Source organism: Balaenoptera musculus, chromosome 19 (assembly GCF_009873245.2).
Source record: "Balaenoptera musculus isolate JJ_BM4_2016_0621 chromosome 19, mBalMus1.pri.v3, whole genome shotgun sequence".
Taxonomy (NCBI): domain Eukaryota; kingdom Metazoa; phylum Chordata; class Mammalia; order Artiodactyla; family Balaenopteridae; genus Balaenoptera; species Balaenoptera musculus.
The window spans coordinates 58772919-58780939 of NC_045803.1; positions in this window are offsets into that span (position 1 = coordinate 58772919).

Consider the following 8021-nt stretch of genomic DNA (forward strand, 5'->3'; position numbering starts at 1 on the left):
GAGAAAGGACACAGGAGCTCGCGCAGGCTCTTGGTGACGGTTCTGCAATTTGGAGGACACGTGGGGTCTCGCCTCCCGTCTGGGTCCTCAGGGTCCAGGCGGGTCCGGACCCACACCTGTCACTTCAGGCCGTGTGAGCTTGGGGGAGTCAGTTCTCTCCCTGGAGTCTCTTATCCCGACTGTAAAGTGAACATGCAGACCAGATACACTCTAGATACGCACCTAGGCTGCAAAGGAGCCGGAACAAAAGGAAAAGTGGTGGGTGGAGGCGTCACTCCGCTGTGTGGCTCAGAAGGGAAAAGAGGCTTGTTTACATCTTCAGATACAAGCCTTAGAGGCTCGGAGTGTGGGCTGTGGAGTCAGGCTGTCTGGCTTGGCATCCCGGCCTCACCATCTACCACATGTGTGGTTTTACGAAAACCGCTTTCCTCTCTGAGCCTCAGTTCCTTCATCTGCAAAATGAGGATAATAGTAGGACCCATTTACAGGGCTCTTGTGAGGTTTGAAAGGGTAATAAGCGTAAAGCTCTTAGGACGGCGTTGGACCCATGATAAGTGCTCAGTAACTCTTATTAGGTGTGCGAACACATGTATACACACATAGTCCACACAGTAGGGTATTATTCAGTTGTAAAAAGGAATGAAGGCAACCTACCGAAAGGGAGAAGATATTTGCAAATCATATATCTGATAAGGGGTTGGTATCCAAAATATATAAAGAACTCATACAACTCTATATCACAAAAACAAACAATCCAATTTATCTAATTTATTTATTTTTAAATATTTATTTATTTATTTGGCTGCACTGGGTCTTAGTTGCGGCACGTGCGATCTAGTTCACTGATCAGGGAGCGAACCCGTGTCCCCTGCATTGGGAGCACGGAGTCTTAGCCACTGGACCACCAGGGAGGTCCCTCCAATTTAAAAATAGAGTATCTGAATAGACATTTTCCCAAAGAAGACATACAGATGGCCAACAGGTACATGCAAAGATGCTCAACATCACGAACTCCTGCTGTCTTGGTATTAATAAGGCGAACGATAACCCACAGCCCTGTTTGCTGAGGGCTCTCCCCTGAGCACCGGCTCCCTTCACCTGCCCGAATTCTCTCTGCTGTCCTGGAGATGGTCCTGGAGATAGGTACAGTTTTGACCCTGCTTTACAGATGAGGAGAGTGGGGCTTGGGGAGGAGAAGAGGTGGCGGTAGGGGATTGAAAACCCAGGTCTGTCTGACTCCAAAACTTCTTGACGTGGGGGAAATTCCAGAACACTGCATGTGGCAGAAGTTGCTGGATTTTGTGTCAGTAATGTACCCTCAGGAAGAAAACTCAACAGGGAGCTAGTTGCCTGCAGCTGGGAGCTGGGTCTGAGTTTATTTTGTAGTATTACAATCCCTGGAGGGGCAGCCGGTCAGGGCTGCGAGGGAATTGGCAGAGGATGGTGGAGCCGGAGGAGAAAGAGGAGGAGGCGTTTACCACCGTGCTCAGCCCATGTGCTGATGGCTCCACGCTGGTGGCTCCTGGGCTGTCACACTCCTTCTGAGGCCAGGATGCTGTGAGGTGTGGGTGGTGAAGCCAGCTGGACTCCCAAGTCTGCCTGCGTCCCGCCTCCTGGCCTCTGAGGGAGGCTGAATAGGTGTGTCAGTTATCTGCTGCTGCGTAACAAATACCCCCAAACTCAGGGGCTTAAAGCAGCACATGTGTATTAGCTCATGGTTTTTGTGGGGCAGGAGTCCAGGAGCTGCCTGAATGGCTGCAGTCAAGGTGGTCGTGCAGGGTGTCAAGGATCCAGTTCCAAGCTAACTCTGCGGTCGTCGGCAGCCCTCAGGGCCTCGCTGTCTGTTCACGGGAGGCCTCCATTCCTTGCCTTGTCTCTGCAGAGGGCAGCTGGCTTCCCACGGAGTGAGTGATCACAGAGAGAGGGAGAGAGACAGACAGACAAAGACAGAAGCCCCAGTCCTCTTATAACCTGATGATGCCACACCACTCCCGCCTGTTATATTTGTTAGGGGTGAGTGCAGCCACGCTGAGGGCAGGAGAATTAAGCTCCACCTCTCAAGGGGCAGAGAATCCAGGAATTTGTGGACATACCTTTAAGCCACCATGACGGGTGGCCTCACCCTGCTAGGGTGTGCGGTTCAACCGGAGCTCTGAGCCTGCTGTGATATTCTGCTGGGGAAGCAGAGGACACGGTGGATTTGGAGGCTGCAGACCTGTGCCCATCGCCCGCCTCTGCTGCTTCCCCTCTGAGCATTTTGTCCTCTTTGTCTGAAAACAATGACTAGAAGCAAAAATTAAGAACCCCCCATTTGCTTACCAGGATGTGGGATAGTTAACTCAGCTGGGGTTCATTCTCACGGTGGAATAACCTCTATCCTACCTTTAAAATGAATGAGAGCTGCGGGAATCAACAGAGATGAACCTAAAACATTATATCTGGTGGAGGGAAAAAGAACTGCCAAAGGATTTGAACGGTGTGATAATCTTCATGGAAATTCTGTAGGACACATGTGATGGCAGATGGTGGGAAGAACACACAGTAACTCTGCAAGTGGTCGCCTCTGGGCCTGGTGAGAGGGGAAGGATGGGGTAGAGCTTCCACTCTAACTTGAACTCCTTAAAAAACTCTCTAGAGCAAATATGAAAAGGATAAACATTTGTTCAGTCTGGGTGGTGGTACCTGGGTGTGTGGTCCAGGCTGAGCTTGTCATAATTTAAAATCTTGAGTGTGTTTTGACAGTGGAGCCGCCGTGAAGGTGTTCTGGGGGGAGGTGGGTTGAATGCACCCCCATAGACCCTAACGTGCTGGAGACTCACAGGGCATCACGTTCCCTGTGATGTGCACGGATGCTCACGCTTGTACCCACGTGCAGGTCGCACGTGTCACTGAGTTGCGGTACAGGAAGCGGTCATGTCAGCGTGTAGTAGAGTCTGACTCCATCTTGGATGTTGGGCTGCTGGCAGCTTTTAAACCTCCACCCACCTCCTCCAGGCTTAGGCCCCGCATCCAGGCAGGCTGATAGACGGTGGGTGCTCCGTCCTTCGGAGCTGCTGGACACTCCTTTCCGAGAGCAGGACCCCTCACCTAGCCCCGCCCCCAACCGCAGCAAGACCAGGCCAGTCTCCTTTCCCTGCCATTTTGGACCAAGTTCGGAGGCCGCCCTGCTCTACCCAGAGAGCCTCATTGTGAGAGCATGTGCCACTCATCACTCCCAACGTGAGACCCCCACTTGGCGGGGGGCTGGGTCCGACCCCATCCCTCCAGCCTGGCCACAGCACACTGACACCTGGGAGCTCTCACCTCCTGATTCAGGAAGGTCAGGGCCAGGTGAGTCCCTAATCCACGCACACGTTGACATCTTTCTTTCCCGGGATCAGACAGAGGTTGGCACCCGCTCGGAGCTCTGTCCCGCCTCCCTCTCCCCTCCCTCCCCACGGCTCTTCCCTGGGATGGACCCTCAGAGTCTTTGTGGGAGAGAAAAGGAGGGCAGCTCCCACTGGCGTGAAGCAGACGCCAGCCCGTGGGGCCTCTTTCTTCCTCCTTGGCCATCAGTCTTCATGGGTGTGTGGCTCCAGGAAGCTGGAAAGAGAAGATGGGGGGCACTGACCCTCCAAAGGTCCCCAAAGCACTGACAGTGGAACTCAGCTGTCAGGGGGATGGAGGGGCCAGCACCCTATGCCTGGCGTCTTAGATTCCATGAAATGTGGTCAGTGTTGGTGGCAACGTGTGTGAAACATGATTGTGGACCTGTCTGTCAGCATCATGCATCCTGAGAACGGGCCGGTTATAAAAACGACCCCAAAGGTTTGCCGTGAGGTTAACATTGAACCACATGAAATTGCCCTTTTGGAGGGCGAAAATGGCCCCAAATCAGCAATTTCATGTGGTTCGTACAGAAAGCAAAAACACCCTACGTATTTTGTGCCCTCCCCCCTACCTTTACCTGGAGTAGAGTTGTTTGTTTGATCCCTGAGCCCAGGAAATGCCCGGGCTTTTCAGCCCCTTGGGCTGGAGCGGGAACCCAGCGGAGCGCACTGCCTCTTACGGGGAGAGCGCGAGGAGGGCTGCACGGACGCTCCCGTCCAGATGGGGTCTCCCTCTGCCCGCCGTCCGCGCCGGGCCTGCTCGCAGTGCCGCCGCGGGGGCCGAAGCCCGCAGGCCGGAGGCTGCAGGAGAGGCCCTCCCCTCGCAGGGCTGGACCCCAGCCGCCTGGCCTCGGTGCGCAGAGCTGGTCTCTCTCGGCTTCTCTGGGTGGATTGGATTTGCTGGAATTGGCTGCATCAACAGCCCAGCTGGACTGGCCGCTGATGGCAGAGATTCAGGCCTCATGGGGACACGCAGGCAGCACGCCAGGACGGCCTTCCAGCCGCGCCACTAACGCTGCCTGGGACTGTGGTCCGCCCTGCCCCACCGAGCACCCAGCTTCCTATAGGAGGGGCTGGCAGGGAACTCGTGAGCGCCTCAGCACCCCCGCCACAGGGGCAGGGAGTGGGGGGCGGGGTGTGTCCTGGACCAGGGGCATCACACCACCTGCCTTAGAAATGCAGAGTCTCGGACCCCGCCCAGTCCTGCCAAATCAGAACCAGAGCCACGAGATTGTGTGCATGGGAGGTTGGCAGCGCTGTGACGGGGAGGACCACCAGGCAGCAGAAGCAGCCGCCGCCGCTGTGCAAAATGCACGTGCCCTTTGGCCTGGCCGGTCTGCGTTTTGGAATTTATCCCAAGGAGGCGATCAGAGATGCACACAGGGAAATATTTGACCTGGTAACACAGCACTTACCGTGATGTCCTGCTCCAGGCACAGCGGGCGCGCCATTCATTTCATGTCCTCGGGCATCACCCTGGGAGGGGGCTGGCTGATAAAGAGGGGACTGAGGCTCACAAAAGTTAAGGAGCCCAGGGTCACTCCGAGTCTGGGCTGCCCGGCAGCAGTCCCGCTGCCTCCCTGGGTGAGCGTGGCCATCACGGTGTCCTTTACAAGTAAGGGGGCATCCCCCCCCGCTGGGGTGGCCAAGTGGGGCGTGGTCTGTCCCTATAACCGGGCATCCTGCTCTCTGGTTTGGGGGCATGGATTACCAGCCCGTGGTAGGACCTTCACGTACACTTGAACAACACCCCTCCAAACTGGGCTGACGTCCATGCTTTCCTCCCTTCTTCCTGCTCCTGTAAAACATCCCAGAACCCCACTGGTGTGGCTTCCTGGGGGTGGGGAGACGCCTGTCCTCCCAGCCAAGGCCTATGATCAGCTCTTGCTGCCGAGGCTGCCAGTGGCCAGTGAAGCCCTTGTCTGCGGTGACTCATGCTGGCATTGCCACGGGCAGCCGTCATTCTAGAACGTGGTGCTTAAGACCAACGGGGTGGGGGGGGCGGGAATCAGGGGCAGAAGGGGACCCCCGCCTCCTGTCACCGCAGCTCTGGGAGTTCCATGGTAAGTGGGTTTCCAGGGTTCTCGAAGGTGCTGGCAGATGCACACATCCACACAGACAGGCACGGTGGCTTCCCCACCATCTGGGGACAGCGTGACGGGGGCACAGACAGCCCAGCATCAGTTACACACTGGACCTAGAGACACCTCTCTGTCTGTCTTCCAGAGCCCCAGAGAGGAGGAAGCTTGCCCCTTCTCCCCCACCCTCCATCCCCCCACTGCTGTTCCTGTTCCATTTCTGCCCATAATGAGGGCACTTCAGAGGCAGCGTGGACTCTGGAGCCAGACTGCCTGGGTTCAAATCCTGGCCCTGCCCCTTAGCAGCTGTGTGACCTTGGGCAAGTGGCCGCACCTCTCTGTGCCTCAGCTTCCCCCTCTGTAAAATGGGGTCATAGTACAAATAGTACACTTAGCTCATGCAGTTGTTGTGAGGATTAAATGAGTTAATACTTGGAAAGCATTGAGAACATACGAGCACGATGTAGCCATGATAAAGTTCTATAGGGATATAAACTATATTTGCATATAACGTTTGCTGTTACTGACAGCTATAGACAGATACTAGCAACCATTAGGTTGGGCTGTAGAAGACAATTTAATGAAATGAGAAAATATTCAGGACATGTGCTAAGTGAAAAAAAAAAAAAGGAAGTACAAAAGAGCCTCTTCCTAATTTTGTAAAATATATCTGTGTTAACTGCACAGAAGAAAAAGGCTGGAAGCAAAGAAATCAGTTTTTACCTGTGTGACTGCGGGGCGTTGGGATGACGATGACTTTCATTTCTTGTGTGTGCTTTCCTGTATTTTCCAAAGTGTGTACAGGAAGTGTAATTGTTATAACATGAACCAAGTACATTTAAAAAACTGCTGTCAAAGAAGAAAGCTGCAGTTCGGGGGGCCCTGACCCTTGTCATGACGGGGAGCTACATTTCCTTTCCCAAAGCTGTGGCCCTACTGCAGGGTGAAGGTATGGGGGGATGGACCGGTGGGAAGTTATGAGAATCCTGTCTCCTTCCCCAGCTCTCCAGGGAACACAGAGACACTGGGCCAGTAGGCTCAGCCCCTCCCCCTCCTGGCCTTCTGCTTCGTTTCCTGGGCGTGCCTCCCACGTGGGGGGGTTGTATGGATTCAGTGGGTAACACCGAGGCCAGGTCCTGACACACAGATCTTCAGAAACAGAGGGGGTGTCACCGCCTGCAGCCAGGTCAACACAAGACAGTCACACGTGACCTCATTCTCTGCAGGGAGGAGGGGCTGGTTCTTCTTCCCACGCGACATGGGAAGACTCTGAGTCTCAGAGAGGCTGAGTGACTCGCCCAGGGCCACACAGTTAGCGAGGGGCAGACTTAGGACAGACCACACATCCTCTGAGTGCACTCCAGGCTTCTGGAAGTTCTTTGTTCAGTCGGCGATTCCTGAACTGACACTGTTTACCAGCCAAGCCTGGCCTCCATGTCATCAGTAACTGTAACTGCCATTTGTCAGCAGAATGCGCTGAGCTTCTACAGACAGCTTTGTGGCCGCGTGGGCAAAGGCCACACCTGTCTTGTTCTCTGCCACATCCCCAGCCCTGGCCTGGGGTTTCTGGAACGAACGTTGTGTGAGCTGTTGAGGGCTCGGGGTGAAGGGCCTGTGTTTGAGAGGAAGGTGGGGGAGGAGCCGGTCTGCTCCGCTCTTCCCGTGGCCGCGTGCCGAGCAGCTCCCGCCAGCTCAGGGCGAGGCGTGTTCTCTGACACGTGGGTCTCGTGGAGGCTGTGATGGGCTGCGATCACCAGACTCAAGCACGCTCCAGGGTCTTGGCCCCCAAAGGGTGGAGCTTGACCTGTGCTCACGCTCTGTAATTGTCCCCCTCCCTGTGTCTTTCACTTCTCACTGGCCCTTCCTCCAGGAAGGCCTCCCGTGTCAGATCAGCTCTGGCCACGGTGGGGGACAGGAGCGTGTGGCTCAGAACCTGGTCTGTTTGGGCGTCTGAGATGCTTTCCACGTTGCTGGGGGCAGATGACTCTGACATCATTGGCTCAAACGCCCCCCGCCCCAGCCCTAGGGCACGAGGCTCTCTTTGGGAGGAAAAGCTGCCATGCTCTGAGGACACAAGCAGGGGTAGATTGATGAGGAGTGACCAGTTGTCTCAAAGAAGTCAGGTGTGTTAGTTAAGATCCTTTAGCAGTGACACCAAAAGCATGAGTGATAAAAGAAAAAGCAGATACAAAGGACTTCATCAAAATTAAAAACTTTTGTGCTGCAAATGATAGAACCATGAAGAAAGTGAAAAGACAACCCACAGAATGGAAGAAAATATTTGCAAGTCGTCTATCTGATAAGGGATTTGTGTCCAGAATATGCAAAGCACTCCTACAACTCAATAATAAAAGTACAAATTTAGAAAAGGGCAAAGGATTTGAATACATATTTCTCCAAAAGAAGACATGCAAATGGCCAATAAGCACATGGAAAGATTCTCAGCATCACTAGTCACCAGGAAAATAGTGCAGCTGGCCTGGAAAACAGTCTGGCATCTCCTCCAAAGGTGAAACAGAGTCACCATATGACCTAGCAATTCCATTCCTAGGTTTATACCCAAGAGAAATGAAAA